Below are 18,810 nucleotides of genomic sequence, written 5' to 3' on the forward strand. Positions count from 1 at the left end.
TGTGTGCTAAAGTCAGCAGACCAAGCTGCTATTAAATATATAGCTGTATGTTAACTAGGGTGGGTTCAGAATGGCTACAAATCTCATAGAAGGCCTCTGGTAGTTAGGTGGGGCAGCAAGCTATTGTAAACAGGCCCCTTGGCAGTTGGCTGCAAATTTCCCATTATTCCTGAATTACTAGGTACCCCCTCCCCCTTCCCACCATATCGCACCCCACCTCCCAGCATTGAGTTACAGCAGTTGCTACTGCCAGGCAGGCTTGAAATTAAAGACTGGTGTATTTGCAGAAGAAATGGTAAATACTAGCTGGGTGTTTGTTTGGGGGGGAGCAAGAGGGGGTGGTAATTGCATGAAAGTCGGTTTTAACAAAAGCCAGCTAATTCTCATTATTAGCTATTCACTAGGCTGTGGATCTCCTGGGGATTTGGGAGATGTGGAAAGTAGTTGGGTGAGGGGGGGGGAGTGCACTGTTGATCTTAATAGACGAGAATTTTTATTAATGACAGCTGAAATAAGACACCCAGGTCTCGCTGCCCTTTCCAGGGGAAATAATGGGATGCTGTTTTGGCCTCTCAATAGGAGGAGGGGAGCGTTCACATGTGCATTTAAACCTGACTGCTCATCCTTTTAAAAACAATTTAACCCCTTTTCTTTTGTTCACACAGTGTCCTGGGGGTGGGGGGTGTTTATGTGAAGTCAGGTGAGCAAGCTTCTTCCCCCCCCTTAAAAAAATGCTTTTCTCAAATAAAATATAAATGGTGGTTGTGGTTATTCTAGTGTTTACTTGTAGCACCCTGCTTGTGGTTAACGCTTAGCTGGAATGAAATATTCAACGCAGCAATAGAGAAATTAAAATAATAATTTATTTGTCAGACAAATAAATGAGAGGCACAGTGGTATATGGTTACCAAGCTCTGGCCTGGCCTCCTGCCATTATGGCCAGCACTTATATTCCCTTAATCCAGCCCCCTTTGCTCCTCCTTTGGCTGCATCTGTCCAATCAGCCTGGTTGAAATTCCTATTGGCTGCCTGCTATATCCAATCACAAAAGATACACCCACATCCTCCTGTCCTTATATGGAGCACAAAGAGCTATATATTGTTACATCTATAAATGACAAATAAGTAGTAATATATCTTACATGTGTCTCAACAAGGAATATTAATTACCAGCTCACCTCTTGCCCTATTGCCCTATTGCCTTCTAAAACAAATGGTTAATCTTAAATTTTTATCTTAAACATATGTCAAGGATCTTGAGTTTCACATCAACATTGAAAGATCTCCTTCATTTTGAAGGTTTCTAAACAAATGTCTGACAACCATATATCAGGAGCGCCCAGATGGCGTCTTCCTGTCTAGCAGGGGGCTAGGCTGGTGACTGACTTAATTTCAGGATAAATACAACTCTTACAACTATATGAAATAAAAATCTAGCATTTCTTAAATCCTTTGCATAATTACATTTAAGCCAATATATTTAAGCTAATATATTTCATACATTATCATAGGTAACCTTTTAAAAGAATAAAGCTTCTCAAAATAGAAAGGAAGGAACTCAGTAAAAAAACAGGTTTTAAAAGGAACCCTTTCAGTTTACCCCCCCTTCAGCCATCTGCTCTCCTCTTTAGCTGTTCCCAATATTTATTGCTCTCTTAACTCTCTCAGTTTAAGAAAGAAACTGCCTTTAAAAAAGACTTCCCAGAAATGCTCTTTTTCTGCCAGCTAGATGCTTCTCCATTGCTCTTGGCCTTAGAAAATACAGCTCAAGGTTTAAGAGAGGCTCATGGTATCATTTTTACTCATTCCTAATTATGTTTATCTCTGCTTTTTTATCTTCTGTAACATGTAGGTCAATGTCCTGCTCTCAGTCTGTAATTCCAGCTTTTACGACTTTGAAAGTTGTTTTCTGCTATCAATCAAGGGGCCCCTTGTCTAGGAAGAAAACACTGTCAGTGTTTTCTTAAGCAGCTAGCCTTCTTGCCTGGCGTGAAACTTTTAAAAATCTAAGCCCTCTTTAATATACAAGCCCTGATCAAACATTAATAAAATGCAGGCTTATGCCTGATGCCTCATTCCCCCCTTTCAAGCTCAAGGACCTTCGTCCCAAGTGTCCTTGATAGCTTGACCTTCATCATATTCCTGAGGTAAAGCTCTGTATAGGGCCATGATATGAGGTAGAGTTTCATTTGAAACCATCTTGCTAATTGTACTTCTAAAACATGAAATGATACATGGCATCATACATAAAACCATTACCACTACTGTCAAGAAAAACAAGCAAGACAATAGTATCCCTTTGAGTCCTGTGACATTAGGTAACCAATTGGTGAGCCATCCCATATCCCATCCTTCCCATGTTTGTACTGGGACATGTGCTATATTCTCCATCTTTGTAGCCAACACACGGATTGCCTCACCATTATCAGAAATGTTAAAGCAACAGGCATTCCCTGTCAAGTTCAAGACTCCACATAGGCCTCCCTGCTTGGCAAGTACATAATCCATTCCCATTTTCAGCTGCAAAATGGCGGCTCTACTTTCATCCAACTGTTGTGCAATAAGTCTCAAACTCTGGGCCGTTGCATTGGTTACAAGTTCCACTACTGCTTGCAATCGAATTATTCTGTTTAGATTATAGATAGGATCCCGTGCCCCTTGTATGAGCTCACCAGGATTCCAGGAGGCAGGATCATAATAGGCTATAATGCGCTCTGGTGGCCAATCATCAGTACCGCTCCAACTTTGGGTACTTCCTCCTGCTATATGAGAAATATCAGCGTTTCTTCGTGTACGCTTGGCCAAATTAGTAGGCATAATCCACATTGGTGGTAATACCCATCCCAGGAAACAAGTCCCACTCCATTTGGAAGGGAGTTTCTTGTATGCCCATTCTCCACATATCCACCACAACCATCGGGTCTGAGGTTTTTGGTACGTGGAGTACAGAAGGCGAAATATCAAAAGAGGTAGAGAGTTCACAGTGCAGTATGTTAGATTGCCTTTTTCTGTCACAGTTATGTTCCATACCACTTTCCATGCATGAATAAAAGGAGGTGCACAGGGCAAGGTATTCCGAGTTCGATAGGTAGTACCGTGTGCCCAGGTATGACTATTCTTAAAATAATCCCAAGTATAGTGACAATGAGAAGAGCCTATCATGATAGAATCAGCTGCATCTGATGATTTATGTACACAGAATTCCCCTTGTACAGGTATAACTCGTAATGGTTTAGTTGAGTTCCATCCGTGGAAATTCTGTAATTCTGTTTGGTGTGGTATTTCGCTTACCATACCAATGGCATCTAATGGTATCGGTAATAAGGGCATACCTCCCTCTGAATCATCTGGCCCAAGAGAGCAAACAAGGCAATTGGTCCTATTTGCAACATTGGCTACCATTTCAGCTAAACCTACCCACATATTGTGGTCATGGCGGAATCCATATTTAGTCAATTTGGTCAGATTCAAGGACCCTTCCCCTTCCCAAGGGATCAGGATTAATAATAGAATCATGTTGATGTCTAGCATATGCATTCCTTCCACAGAAGAGTACCTTATTGTGATAGCAAATAAATATTAGTCCCAATATAATTCCCCCAGTGACAGGAATGGGGAACCACCAAGACCAAAACATATATCCCAAGGATCCCCAGTGAGTAATATCTCTGATAATTGTTCCACAAGGGGGGCAGTCAATCAATTGTATAAGAGAATCTTCCCGTTCACAGTCGCTGGTTCAGACGCTCCTCAAGCTTCAGGCGTGCGCAGGTCAGCCAGCTTCCAGGTTGTGGCTGCAGCAGGCCGGTCGTCTAATGTTGCCCGTGACCTAGCCCGTTCCCGGTAGGGCTAGATACAGGGGTTTTTGGAGAGAGTCAGTTTTAAAGGATTAGAGGGGTCACCTTTGCACGTCCAACTGCCTTCGGACTTCTTCAAACGAGAGTGATGAATCCAGGGGGTCACCTCAGCTACCTTCACCGCTGTTGGAGTAGAGAGCAAGACGGTGTAAGGTCCACGCCACTTAGGTGCGAGTGGATCACGTTTCCACTCTTTCACCCATACGCTATCGCCAGCCTGGAACTGATGAATCGGCTCGGCAATGCTGCACGGCGTGCGCTCGAGGACCCACCTGTTAAGAGAAACAAAAACACGGGAGAGAGATTGCACTTGTCCCTGTGTCACATAGTCTCCTATTTGTTTAAGATCAGCTGGAATATCCTGAACAAAGGAGGGCGGTCTCCCATACAGGAGCTCAAAAGGTGACAACTTAAGTCTTTTTGTGGGTGCACACCGAACACGAAACAGTGTTATGGGTAACACATCTACCCATCCCAATCCCGTTTCCTGGGTTAATTTTGCCAATTGGGTTTTCAGAGTCCGATTCATTCTTTCAGTTTTCCCTGAACTCTGAGGCCTATAGGCTGCATGCAGTCTCCATTTCACTTGTAGGACTCGACATACTTCTTGTACTACTTGATCAATGAACGCTGGCCCATTATCACTTCCAATGCATCTAGGTAATCCAAACCTCGGGATCAATTCAGTGAGGAGTCTCTTAGTTACCTCTCGTGCCTTTTCAGTTCGGGTGGGAAAGGCTTCAACCCATCCGGTAAGAGTGTCTACAAACACAAGGAGATACTTGAATCCCTTAGAAGGGACCAGCTCTGTGAAGTCCACAATTAGACTTTCCATGGGGACATATCCCACATGTTGGATTCCAGGAGGTTGTACCGGTCCCTGCCTGGGATTGTTTTTAGCACAAAGAACACATTTCTGTGAAATGCAAGTTGCTAATTGTGATAGGTTAATAATATACAACTTCCGACTGAGACTCTCTCTGGTTGCAGTACCGCCAAGGTGAGTAGATTCATGATAATTTCTTACAATTGTGCCTGCTAGATGATGAGGTACATAAATCCTATTGTCCGGCAGAATCATCCAACCGTCCTTCACAACTGCTCCTTCCTGTTCAGCCCACTTCCTCTCTTCTGGGGTATAGTGAGGTTTAACTTCTTCTGGAGCTACCTCTGGTATGAGGGCTGCTATAAATCCTCCCACAGGCTTTTGGGCTGCCTCTCGGGCTGCTTTGTCAGCCGCATGATTTCCTCTGGTTATTGGATCCCTTCCTCGTCCATGACCTTTGCAATGCATTACAGCAATCTGTTCTGGAGCCCATACTGCTTCTAACAGGATTTCTACTTCAGGTCCATATTTCAAGGCCTTCCCGTGGGCTCCTATTAGACCTCTTTCTTTCCATAGAGCTCCATGTGCATGCAGGGTTAAGAAGGCATATTTAGAATCAGTATAGATGTTTGCCTTACATCCGGCTGCCAATTGCAGAGCTCTAGTTAAACCTATAAGTTCAGCTTTTTGTGCTGAGGTGCCGGCAGGCAAAGCTTCAGCTTCCACAACTTCCTCATTGGTGACCACAGCATATCCTGCTCGTCTGGCACCTTCATGCAGGTAACTGCTACCATCAGTGTAATATACAACATCTGGATTTTTCAATGGTTCATCTTTCAGATCGGGTCTACTGGAATAAACTTCATCCATTACTTGGAGACAATCATGTGATTCCTCATCATCTACCTCTGGTAGGGGCAGCAAAGTCGCTGGATTGAGCATATTCACTACTCGTAGATGAATCCTGGGATTTTCACACAATAGGCCTTGGTACCTAGCCATCCTTGGGTTCGTTAGCCAATAACTACCCTTATATTCCATGAGTGTCAGAACAGCATGAGGTACATTCACATACATCGTCTGGCCGAAGGTAAATTTATCAGCTTCTTTGACAAGGCTTGCAGTGGCCGCTACTGCCCTTAGGCATGGAGGCCATCCTTTTGCTACTGAGTCCAATTGTTTTGACAAATAAGCTACTGGACGGTTCCAACTTCCTAATCTCTGGGTCAGGACTGCCGCTGCAATCCCATTCTGTTCATGTACATACAGCTGAAAGGGTTTTTCCGAATTAGGCAGTCCAAGGGCTGGGGCCTCCATAAGTCGTTGTTTGATAACTAAAAAGGCTTGTTGCTGCTCAGGTCCCCATACGAATGGGTCCTTCTCTGCACCTCGAGTGCTTTCATGTAAGGGCTTGGCCAGACTGCTGAAATCAGGTATCCATAGTCTACAAAACCCTGCTGTTCCCAGGAATCCTCTAAGTTGTTTCCTTGTGGTAGGTTCCTTGATAAGGCAAATAGCTTCTTTCCTCTCTGGTCTCAATGCTCGTTGTTGGTGTGAGATGTCAAAGCCCAAATATTTGACCTTTTCTAAACATAACTGTGCCTTTTTCTGGGAAACTCGGTAGCCAGCTTGCCAGAGCAAGTGAAGCAGTTCCTCTGTCCCTTCTTTACAGGTATCAAAATCCTTTGCTGCTAGTATAAGGTCATCTACATATTGCAGAACCACCTTTTCTCCAGGTATTGAGGGGTAACTTGTTAGATCCTTCGCCAAGGCAGTGCCAAACAAAGTTGGGGAATTTTTAAATCCCTGGGGCAATCTTGTCCAGGTTAGCTGGCCTTTTGTTCCTGTTAAAGGGTCTTCCCACTGGAAGGCAAATATAGGTTGGCTCTGTGGTGCCAGCCGGCAACAGAAGAATGCATCTTTCAAGTCCAATACAGTAAAAAATGTTGCTTCTGGTGGGATCAAACTCAGCAAGGTATATGGGTTTGGTACATTTGGGTGCAAGGTCTCGATAGCCTGGTTTACGAGCCTCAAGTCCTGCACTGGCCTGTATTCATCTGTCCCAGGTTTTCGAACAGGCAAAAGGGGTGTGTTCCATTCTGATTGGCAGGGCTTAAGCAGACCATATTTTAATAGGCGGTCCAAATGTTTCTGGATGCCCTCTGCTGCTCGCCGGGGTAAAGGATATTGCTTTACAGATACAGGGGTAGCCATAGGTTTTAAGGTTACTACAATTGGAGCTATATTCTTGGCCATTCCTGGTGGGCTATTTTCGGCCCATACTCCTGGTGGCACCTGTAGGGTTCGGAGGAGCTTGTTTAATTCTGTATCCAATGTGGGTTGGACTTGCAAGGCTGACATTAGGCGCCATGATTGTTCCTTAGGTACTGAAAGGGTAATTATTCCTGCTGCCTTTGATGGCAGTTTCATTTCTGGACCTCGAGGAGTGAAGGTGATTTGGGCCTGCAGTTTGGACAGCATATCTCTACCTAAGAGAGGTATTGGACACTCAGGTATATACAAAAACTGATGGGTTAAACGATGTCCCCCAATCTGGCATTCCAAAGGTTGGAGGAAAGACCTCTTAGCTGACTGACCAGTGGCACTTTTAATGACTACACTTTTGGATGCCTTTTTCTGCAATAGTTCTGGGAGTACTGAGTATTCAGCCCCAGTATCAATCATAAAGTCTATTAAATGGCTTCCTAATTGAATCGTGACCGTGGGCTCCTGGAAGCCTAACTTTATGGAGTCCGGTCGTTCCTAGTCTTGGGTAAAATCCTCCTCTGCCAGTCCAATGAAATTGTCTCTACTCTGTCCTTGTCCAGGTCTCTGATATCTTCCATTTCGGATCATTCCCCGTCCCCGTCCCTGGTTTCTTGGGCCGGAGCCTGGGCCTGGGCCTGGGCCTGGGCGTACTTCTTCCAACCTCAGGGGTTCAGGACACTCCCGCTTCCAATGACCCTCCTTCTTGCAATTCGCACATTGATTCCTTCCCAGTGGTGGATTCCTTCCCCGCCCTCTTCCTCCATTTAAGGGGCGGTAGTCTTGCTTCACTGCTGTGGCCAGCATTACCATCTTTTCCTTCTGCCACTTCTTCTTCTCTTGTTTCTCAGCCTCATCCCTATTCCGATAAACTCGGCGTGCAATGGCCATAATTTGGCTCATCAGCATCCCTTCCCATCCTTCTGACTTCTGAATTTTCTTACGAATGTCAGAAGCGCACTGGGCCACAAATGTAGCAGTAATCATTCTGCTGTTTTCAGGGGCTTCAGGGTCAAAAGGAGTCCATATACGATAGGCTTCTTGCAGCCTCTCTAAAAAGTCTCCTGGACTCTCATTTGGTTTCTGTTCTACTTCTGAGACTTTAGACATATTAGTTGGCTTCTGGCATGCCCTGCGGATACCTTGCACAAGCGTCTGGCGATAGGTGGTAAGCCTGGCCAGGTGAATTGCATTGTTTGGATCCCAATTAGGATCTTCCAAGGGAAAGTTGTCTTGGAGATGACGGTCAATATTAAAAATATTTCCCACTCTGGCCTGCTCACGCAAATATATCTGTGCCTTTTCAATTATGTCTCTTCTTTCCTCAGTGGTGAACAGAGTATTCAGAAGCTGGCGACAATCTGTCCAAGTAGGACTATGAGTATTTACTATTGAAGTCACCAAGTCCATCATAGCCTGAGGTTTTTCTGCAAAAGATGGGGTGTGTGTTTTCCAATTCATCAGATCCGTAGTTGTGAATGGAATGTACTGAAGGGTCGAAGTTCGAGGTGGCCTTGGTCCGAGTTGCCCGTTAACCAGCACAGGCTCCTCAAGTGCATCAAATACTCTTCTGAGAGGGGCTACTACGTGATCTTTCTCTTCGCTTTGCTCTAGGGGCCTCAAATCATAGGGGATGGTATTTGTCCCAAGGCGTTCTTTTAGCAGCTTAATACGCCTGGCTGTATTGCTTGCTGACCGATTAAGGTCTCCCTGTAACTTCTGTAATAATTCTCTAGGACTTGGATGTACAGGGGTTTGGGGTAGGCAATCAGTTGTTCCACTAAAAGAGACTGTAGATGGAGTTCTACTGGGACTCACAGATGGAATAACCACTTCTGCTTGGGCTTCATTATAGGACTCCAATGCCTCCTGAAGATATTTATCATAATCTATCAAGGAGTCAAGTTCTGTGTCTCTACCCCCATTATTCGTTCCACTTTCTTGCCTTGGGGTTACAACTGGTGGAGGGTTTGGATTATGCTCCCTTCGATGTGGAGCATAGGGTGGAGGTGGAAGCACCTCTTCCTCTGGTCCCTCAAAAATGGGTTTGAGTTTATTTGGCAAGATTCCTTTCCTAGCTTCGGCTTTTACAGCCAATAATTTGCATCGTTGGACTTTGCATTCCCTTATCCATGGAGGATTTTTATTTAATGTGCTCAGCCAGGAATCTATATATGAAAATTGTTCTGGGCACCCTCCAGTTTCTTTGGTGATGTTAGACCAAAGTTTGCTTACTAAATTTATATCAAAAGTTCCCTGAGATGGCCATCCAGTATTTTGTTTTGGCCATTCTAGTTCACATAACGTTCTCAAGCGCTCTGGCGTCATTTTGACTCCATATGCCCCTGAGAAGGCTTTCTTAAAATTATTTAACATACATTCAAGAGGTGTATTTCCCCCCTTTGAACCCCCAACTCCCATTGTATGGCCCTGTGAAGTATCCACTCAGTCACTCACACACACGCTTCGTGGGTTTCCTTGCCCAGATGGAGTCGCCTCACTGGGAACCGAAGTACTACCCACTCCACACTCAGGTCAGCTACAGATTGCTCTGTACTTTCTCACACATACAATGCGCAAGATACTTCACCACACTCTACCTCCCAACTTTCCTTTTCCCCCACCAGACCACCATCTGATATACCCAACCACCTAGCGTACTCAGTTCCCACTTACTGAGACGCAGAAGTTTGATCAAGACTTCTCTTCCTCCCAATTAATTGGAGGGCCAAAAATCCCTTTGTGCACTTACCCCTTGGTTGGTTCCGTTTCCCCCCGGTCCGTCGCTGCCAGTGAGCAGGGTATCAGACAGACGAGACTTCTGCGTTCCCCTGGAAAAATTTTTTCCATGCGCGCTGGGTAGGCAGTTTAGAGATCCTCTCTCTTGTACCCTGCTCAGTAGAGCGAAGGGGCTGCGTTCCAGCAGACCACTTATCCGAGTCACAGGAGCACCATAAAATGTAGCACCCTGCTTGTGGTTAACGCTTAGCTGGAATGAAATATTCAACGCAGCAATAGAGAAATTAAAATAATAATTTATTTGTCAGACAAATAAATGAGAGGCACAGTGGTATATGGTTACCAAGCTCTGGCCTGGCCTCCTGCCATTATGGCCAGCACTTATATTCCCTTAATCCAGCCCCCTTTGCTCCTCCTTTGGCTGCATCTGTCCAATCAGCCTGGTTGAAATTCCTATTGGCTGCCTGCTATATCCAATCACAAAAGATACACCCACATCCTCCTGTCCTTATATGGAGCACAAAGAGCTATATATTGTTACATCTATAAATGACAAATAAGTAGTAATATATCTTACATGTGTCTCAACAAGGAATATTAATTACCAGCTCACCTCTTGCCCTATTGCCCTATTGCCTTCTAAAACAAATGGTTAATCTTAAATTTTTATCTTAAACATATGTCAAGGATCTTGAGTTTCACATCAACATTGAAAGATCTCCTTCATTTTGAAGGTTTCTAAACAAATGTCTGACAACCATATATCAGGAGCGCCCAGATGGCGTCTTCCTGTCTAGCAGGGGGCTAGGCTGGTGACTGACTTAATTTCAGGATAAATACAACTCTTACAACTATATGAAATAAAAATCTAGCATTTCTTAAATCCTTTGCATAATTACATTTAAGCCAATATATTTAAGCTAATATATTTCATACATTATCATAGGTAACCTTTTAAAAGAATAAAGCTTCTCAAAATAGAAAGGAAGGAACTCAGTAAAAAAACAGGTTTTAAAAGGAACCCTTTCAGTTTACCCCCCCTTCAGCCATCTGCTCTCCTCTTTAGCTGTTCCCAATATTTATTGCTCTCTTAACTCTCTCAGTTTAAGAAAGAAACTGCCTTTAAAAAAGACTTCCCAGAAATGCTCTTTTTCTGCCAGCTAGATGCTTCTCCATTGCTCTTGGCCTTAGAAAATACAGCTCAAGGTTTAAGAGAGGCTCATGGTATCATTTTTACTCATTCCTAATTATGTTTATCTCTGCTTTTTTATCTTCTGTAACATGTAGGTCAATGTCCTGCTCTCAGTCTGTAATTCCAGCTTTTACGACTTTGAAAGTTGTTTTCTGCTATCAATCAAGGGGCCCCTTGTCTAGGAAGAAAACACTGTCAGTGTTTTCTTAAGCAGCTAGCCTTCTTGCCTGGCGTGAAACTTTTAAAAATCTAAGCCCTCTTTAATATACAAGCCCTGATCAAACATTAATAAAATGCAGGCTTATGCCTGATGCCTCATACTAGGCCCTATTCACAGGCACAAACTGAGAATGCCGTTGAGTGGCTATTCAGAAGGTTGTGCCATACACTCACTATGTACAGGAGTACATTTCCCCCATTTCATCCACAGCGATATCAGTGTAAGGCCTTTGCTTGTTCTCTGCTTACAAGAGAGGAGGTTGTTGTGTTTTTTGTGGGCAGAGCAGGAGCAGCTTGGGAAGAACAGGGCAGGCCAATCATGAAGTAAAGTCAGGCATAGGGTTGCCAAGCTTCAAGTATTTTTACTCATGGGCTGGTTATTTCTGCCTAAGTTTTTTTAGTATCTTTTAATTTTTATTTTAGGGACGCGGGTAGTGTTGTGGGTTAAACCACAGAGCCTAGGACTTGCCGGCGGTTTGAATCCCCGTGACAGGGTGAGCTCCCATTGCCCGGTCCCAGCTCCTGCCCACCTAGCAGTTTAAAAGCACGTCAAAAGTGCAAGTAGATAAATAGGTACCACTCTGGCAGGAAGGTAAACGGCGTTTCCGTGCGCTGCTCTGGTTTGCCAGAAGTGGCTTAGTCATGCTGGCCACATGACCTGTACGCCGGCTCCCTCGGCCAATAAAGCGAGATGAGCACCGCAACCTCAAAGTCGGCCACGACTGGACCTTATGGTCAGGGGTCCCTTTACCTTTACCTAATTTTTATTTTAAGTGTACAGTCGTACACTTTATTTTAAGTGTACAGAATCCGTTCCAGAAGTCTGTTCGACTTCCAAATGTTTGGAAACCAAAGCACGGCTTCTGATTGGCTGCAGGAAGCTCCTGCAGCCAATCAGAAGCCCCATCAGCCGTTTGGGTTCCAAAAGAACGTTCACAAACCGGAACAATCAATTCCGGGTTTGCAGCATTCGGAAGACAAAACTTCCGAGTTCCAGGGCGTTTGGGATCCAATATACTTCTATATAGGAAAGGAAGAGTGGGGGAATGAAACTCCCTGCCCCCCACTATTTCTGATCCACAAGTTTCTGCCACCTGGCTCAACTTGGGTCCCCACTTGGCTCAACTTGGGTCCCCCATGTGACTAATCAACATCCACCACATACCCTGCCCAATGACAGGGTTTTTTTACCGCCACAAGTTGGCAAACCTAATGACGCGGTCGCATTAGGTAGTGGCTGACTTTGGATGCCTTTAAGGATAGAAAGGATGGGACTGAGCCACACTGAGACCCGCTGGTTAGTGTGTCAGACGAGGAGCTGGGAGACCAGGGTTCAAATCCCCACTCAGCCATGAAGGTGACTGAGTGACCTTGAGCCACTCATTGCCTCTCAGCCTAACCTAACCTCACAGGGTTGTGGGGATTGCATGAGGAGGGTAAGAAACAGGTACACCACCTTAGAGAAAATGTTGGATATAAACATAAGAATAAGAATACCTACTGGGACGTTCTCATGTGTAAGCTCCAATGAAATACAGTGGTTCCTCGAGTTACAGACACTTCAAGTTACAAACACTTCAGGTTACAGCCTCCGCTAACCCAGAAATAGTACCTCGGGTTAAGAACTTTGCTTCAGGATGAGACCAGAAATCGTGCTCCGGTGATGCGGCAGCAGCAAGAGGCCCCATTAGCTAAAGTGGTACCTCAGGTTAAGAACAGTTTCGGGTTAAGAACGGACCTCCAGAACAAATTAAGTACTTAACCCGAGGTACCACTGTAAATGGAACCATACCAAAGCACTGTGTCTTATTAATCCAAATGCACATCCCTATATGGTCATATTGGCACTATCCATGCATCAGAAAGAAGTATTGACAGGCTCAGGGGGAACTCGAGGTTGACAGAAGTACCAAAAAAAAAGTGGAGGAGAACTAAGAAAAGGTGGACTGAGAGTGCTCAGTGGCAATTAAATGTTGACTGACTGAAGGGTGGTAGCAGCTGAAAACGGGTTGGCGGGGAAGGAATGGAATGAAGCATCCTAACAGATTGCATGGTTGTCTGGAACCCTGAACAGGAGCCTTCTACACTGCAATATTTTGTTGTACATCCCACCCTTGAATTCTAAGGGGCCTCATGCAGGAGAATATCTTAACGGACACTGCTATGTGGGTTAGATCTCTCTGCATCTCACCCATCCTGCCTTGAGGTACACCCAAAATCTGCTGTCCAAATTGCCCTTCTCAGGTTGCCTTATGGTAGTACCGGTACATTGGTTCAGGGTTGGGCAAACCCCAGAGAACGGGGGGGGGGGGGATGGTTGAGGGTCCGTTTGGAGACATTTGAGGGGTATGCAGCCCCTGAACAAACGTACTAGTCTCTTTGCTCTGTTGCAAAGTTGCAGAAGCACAAGCATAAACAATCCCCCCCTTGCCCCCCCTTCCCCAAACTGTGTTCCAAACTCATATCCCCAGTGGCTGTTTCTTAACAAATTGTGCAACATCCTGGATTCCATAGACCACAGAAGGGGGGGGGGAGCTGAGGGAAGAGGAGGGGAGGCTTGGAGAAGGCAAAGGGTGGTTGGGAGACAGAATTTAATCTAAAGGAAGGAAACATGAGAATGGTGATGGGGGAGGGGGAGAGCTGTGGTGCTTTGATCCATGACTTCTGAGTTATTCACAGGGACTCACCTATTTTTTTTTGGGGGGGGGGTTGCAAGGTCTCCTTTGCAGTTGCATAGCAGGCAGAAATTAAGTGGATGAAGTTTCTACCCCTCCAGTCTGGAGAACGGAGATGTGATTTACGGAGTTGCACCTGTTGGATTTCTGCCTATATTACACAGTTCTTATATTACCTATATTACACAGCTGGAAGAGTCTTTCCAGGAAAATTATTTTTTAAAAAAAGTGGTATCCTTAAATTTGATAGTGCCCAGGTTGAAAGGAACCAGAGTGAGGCCTAAAGGAGGAGAGGTCCGTTCTGAGTGCTTGTACCACTCCTGTCCACGGAGTGAGCCTGGTGTGCAGGGGAGAGGCCTGGGAATCAGCCTGCCTAGAGTCTCTCTGGATGTGCAATGCAGCCAGAGCTACAACCCAGCCAGGATGGATGGATTCCGTTTTGAACTTCAGAAGCAGAGGGAGGCCAATTGGGGTGGGGTTGTTGGCAGAGAGCCAGGATTCCTAGCTTCTCTTGGGAGGAGGTGAACTCCTCTGGATTATACAAGGCGGTTTTTACAAACCAGGATTTGGGGGTTCCACACCCCCCCCAGCTTTGCAAGGGGATTTATGAATTAGAAAATGGGTGGGAGTTTCCTGGGGTCCAGAATTTCTGGCTTCCCACTCTTCATCTTGGAGAAGAGTGGGGATTCACTGAGAGAACCAGGGTTGGTGAATTGGGTGTTGGGAGACACACATTCTTAGCTTTGTGAAGCTGTTTCTTGACTTACTTAATAGGAGTGTTTGGAGGTGGAGGGTAGAGGGACATAAATAAATAAATCAAGAACCCCCTTGCCTCCAAAGGCTGTTGCAGTTCTTTTTTCTTTCTTTCTCTCTTTCTTTCTTTCTTTCTTTCTTTCTTTCTTTCTTTCTTTCTTTCTTTCTGCTATGTTCCTCCAATTACCCATCCAGCAACACCTCCCTCAAGATAGCAGGCCTTTCCGTAAGTTGCAGGTGACACTTGCCGTCTTACCCTTGAGTTATCCCAGAGGGATGGCTGTGCTGTTGTGTGTATAAGTTATTGTGTTGTGTACGTATGTGCGATGATCTCAGCCTGACTGGGGGCTTATCAGGGCCAGACGGAGCTTGCACTTGGGGAAGGGGCCGCCCAGACACTGCTTATTTGCAGAGGATAAAGTGTACTGTACAGGGGGAACGTCACAGACATGAAGAACCTTTTCCTTCCCCTCCTCTTTCCCCTCCGCCTCCCCCCCCCCCCGCCCAGTCTCCCTTGCAGCATCGATGCCACGCTGGCTTCCTTCCATTCCACCCCCATCCCCAGACAGCAGAGCTTGCTTGAACTCTAACCCCCCTAGGAATAACCAGCCCTCCCTCAGATATTCTGTGGCTGGAAGGACTCCTGGCAGAAGTTCTATCTATGGGGAGGGTGGGGGGGCAGCCTGAAGGGAACTTCCCTGTAGGCTGTAGGGTGGATCAAGGTCCTTTCCAGGCATGTATGTAAGGACAAAGTGTCACAGTTCTTTTCTAGGAAGCTTCTCTAAGCCAAGAACACTGGAATTGCCAGCTTATTGCAATGCAATGCAATAAAATAAAATCTTAAGCTGAGTGCCTCTGAGTATATGAAAAGTATCTGTCCTCTCCCACTGGGAGCAAAGTGTTTTGTTTTAATAACTTAAGCATAGTGCTTAGGAGCATATGCAATAGAAGAGAAGCATCTTTTATCATAAAACTATGTAATAGTGCCTCTGGACATGGGCAGTGTACTGCTGGAAAATGCCATTTTTAAAGACTTACAGAATACAGGAAAATAACTATATATAAAAACACACATGAATATATATATACTTCCTCTGACTGTCACTTTTAACATCATTTTGTCTGCCTAGGAGGATAATTGATGCCTGTGTGTCCTACTTTAAAGAGGACAGTCCTCCGTATAAAGCAGTCCTCTGTTCAAAGGGTTGTTTATCTAGTTTAAAGATAATGGGCCTTAAAGAAGGGGAAGAACAGGGGCCTTGAAATGGCCCATCAGCAGGTGACACCTGGAAGGCGGCCTGAGCAGGCACTCAACAGGTCACCTGGGCAGTTTTCCTCACTATGGTGAGATGTATTTGTATTTAAAGTATAGCAATTATTTCTAAATCTGCACCTATACCTATAAATCGGCATGTGCAAATTTTGTGAAAACCCGTGTCTCTCTTTCTGGCCACCATAGAGCATGGGTAGGCAAACTAAGGCCCAGGGGCCAGATCCGGCCCAATCGCCTTCTAAATCCTGCTTGGTCCAGGAATCAGTGTGTTTTTATATGAGTAGAATGTGTCCTTTTATTTAAAATGCATCTCTAGGTTATTTGTGGGGCATAGGAATTTGTTCATTTTTTTCTTCAAAATGTCGTCCAGCCCCCCACGAAGTCTGAGGGACAGTGGACCGGCCCCCTGCTGAAAAGGTTTGCTGACCCCTGCCCTAGAGGATAACATTGTGGCTGGGCAGCAGCTATTCAATTTTAGCTTTGTTCTTGTCTCAGAGAAGTACGGTATCCGTAACAGTTCCGAAAGGGAAAATACAGTAAAGGGAAGGACTGTAGACACAAGCAACTTTTCCTTCCCAAATGGATGAGAGTAGCCAACTCACACAACATCTGGGAATTAAAGCCCCCCCCCCGGGGGGGGATTCCTGGCACTCTGCTTCTGCTTGTTGGCACCTTCCTGATTGCAAAGTGCACAATGCAAATTAAACTTCTGCCCTGGGCTTTCTTTCTCCCATAAGCATCCCCATGGATGGCCCCATTCCACATCACTTACTGCTGAGAAAACTGGGTTCTACACCTTCCTGGGCTTTTGACAGCCATTTGACTACCACTGGTGGGCCTAGCCAGCCCACTTCTAAGTCACCATTTCTGGGGAGGAGGGTTGTCATAGCTACCACATTTCCTCATGACAATACTGGGCCTATTCATTACAACAGAGACATTTTGACCGGGGTAGCAGCATCCACTAGGAGCCACAGCAAAAGGCACAGGTGAGGTGGCAATAGGAACAGGAAGATGAGGGATGGGGAAGAGGTGTGGCCTTACTGGGCCTGAAGGTTATCTGTGTGTTGAGGAAAAAGGGACTATAATTGGCTATTTATAATTCCAGTCCCAACAATAGTACACCCCTAAATTTAAATTTGGGACGCGGGTGGCGCTGTGGGTAAAAGCCTCAGTGCCTAGGGCTTGCTGATCAAAAGGTCGGCGGTTCGAATCCCCACGGTGGGGTGCGCTCCCGTTGCTCGGTCCCAGTGCCTGCCAACCTAGCAGTTCGAAAGCACCTCCGGGTGCAAGTAGATAAATAGGGACCGCTTACTGGCGGGAAGGTAAACGGCGTTTCCGTGTGCGGCTCTGGTTCGCCAGAGCAGCGATGTCACGCTGGCCACGTGACCCGGAAGTGTCTGCGGACAGCGCTGGCCCCCGGCCTATAGAGTGAGATGGGCGCACAACCCTAGAGTCTGTCAAGACTGGCCCGTACGGGCAGGGGTACCTTTACCTTTACTTTAAATTTAAATTTAATTCCCGGAGTCTCTCCCCAAGGATTATTTGTTTTGCTCTTATTTTAATTATGTATTTTGTGGTTTTTTATATTGTGATTTTATGTTGTGAACTGCCCTGAGATCTACAGATGAAGGGCAATATACTATTATTATAAATTATTATTATTAACATTCTTCTTTACCCATGCCTACGGCTATTAAATAATCTATAGCCTGAGAAAGTGTGGAGGAGAAGACTGCTATTATTATGTCTATTTTGTTATTAGGTTGTCTTTCATTATGCTTTTTATTATGTTTTTACCACTCATGTTATGTAATATGTTTTTAATGTTGTACACCACCCTGGGATCTTTTGATAAAGGGTGGTGTATAAATGGAAGTAGTAGTAGTAGTAGTAGTAATGATAATAATAATAATAATAATTCATAATAATAATTCACCACTAAGTAAATATAGTCCCATCCCACAAATCTGACACTGGTAACAAAGGGGCATGAATTCCAGATGCAAAGGCTTATGATCAGCACCTTTGATGGAGAAATTAGGTATCACGGGTGGCGCTGTGGGTTAAACCACAGAGCCTAGGACTTGCCGATTAGGAGGTCGGCAGTTCGAATCCCCGTGACGGGGTGAGCTCCCGTTGCTCGGTCCCTGCTCCTGCCAACCTAGCAGTTCGAAAGCACATCAAAGTGCAAGTAGATAAATAGGTACCACTCCGGCGGGAAGGTAAATGGCATTTCCGTGCACTGCTCTGGTTCGCCAGAAGCAGCTTAGTCATGCTGGCCACATGACCCGGAAGCTGTCTGCGGACAAACGCCGGCTCCCTCGGCCAAAAAAGCGAGATGAGCGCCGCAACCCCAGAGTCGGTCACGACTGGACCTAATGGTCAGGGGTCCCTTTACCTTTTTTTTACCAAAAGAAATGAGTTCTCAAAAGGATGCTCCGAAGTTCCCAACATTCTGGGGGGAAGGCAGCAGGAATTCACAAAGCTGGCTTTGGTGATCTCCTGCCCTGTAGCATTGTAAAAGCATGCCTTACAGGGAGGGGAGGGAGACTGACTCTCTGGAGGGCCACCACCTCTGTATTTCCATGTGAATCCCTGGTGGGGGGGGGCAGGAAAGCTCGGAGAGTTTTGCAACATCTCTGTTTCCACCAAACAAGGATACTTGCCATGGCTCCTGTGTGAGATCACCATCTCCCCCAGAGCAGCCTTAAAAAAAATGTGGCTGGTTCTTAATCCTAGCTTTGCTGCCAGCTCATGTTTTTTTATATGCCACTGATTTATGTGCAACCGTCCACTTGACTGCATGGGCAGAGACGTCTCAGGGAGCTCCAGCATGTTTGCATGCGATCCGTGTGCATGGATCAATGAATCCTGCTTGTACACCTGCTTGTACAATTCAAGGGCGTTTGTGTGCGTTCCCTGCTTTTGTGCATGTGTGTGGTCATACTTTCTGCTGCAGTTCTGTACACAAATAACTTTGCACAGGCCGATACGCGTTCACACACAGG

The sequence above is a fragment of the Podarcis muralis genome, chromosome 13 (genome assembly GCF_964188315.1).
Source record: "Podarcis muralis chromosome 13, rPodMur119.hap1.1, whole genome shotgun sequence".
Classification (NCBI taxonomy): Eukaryota; Metazoa; Chordata; class Lepidosauria; order Squamata; family Lacertidae; genus Podarcis; species Podarcis muralis.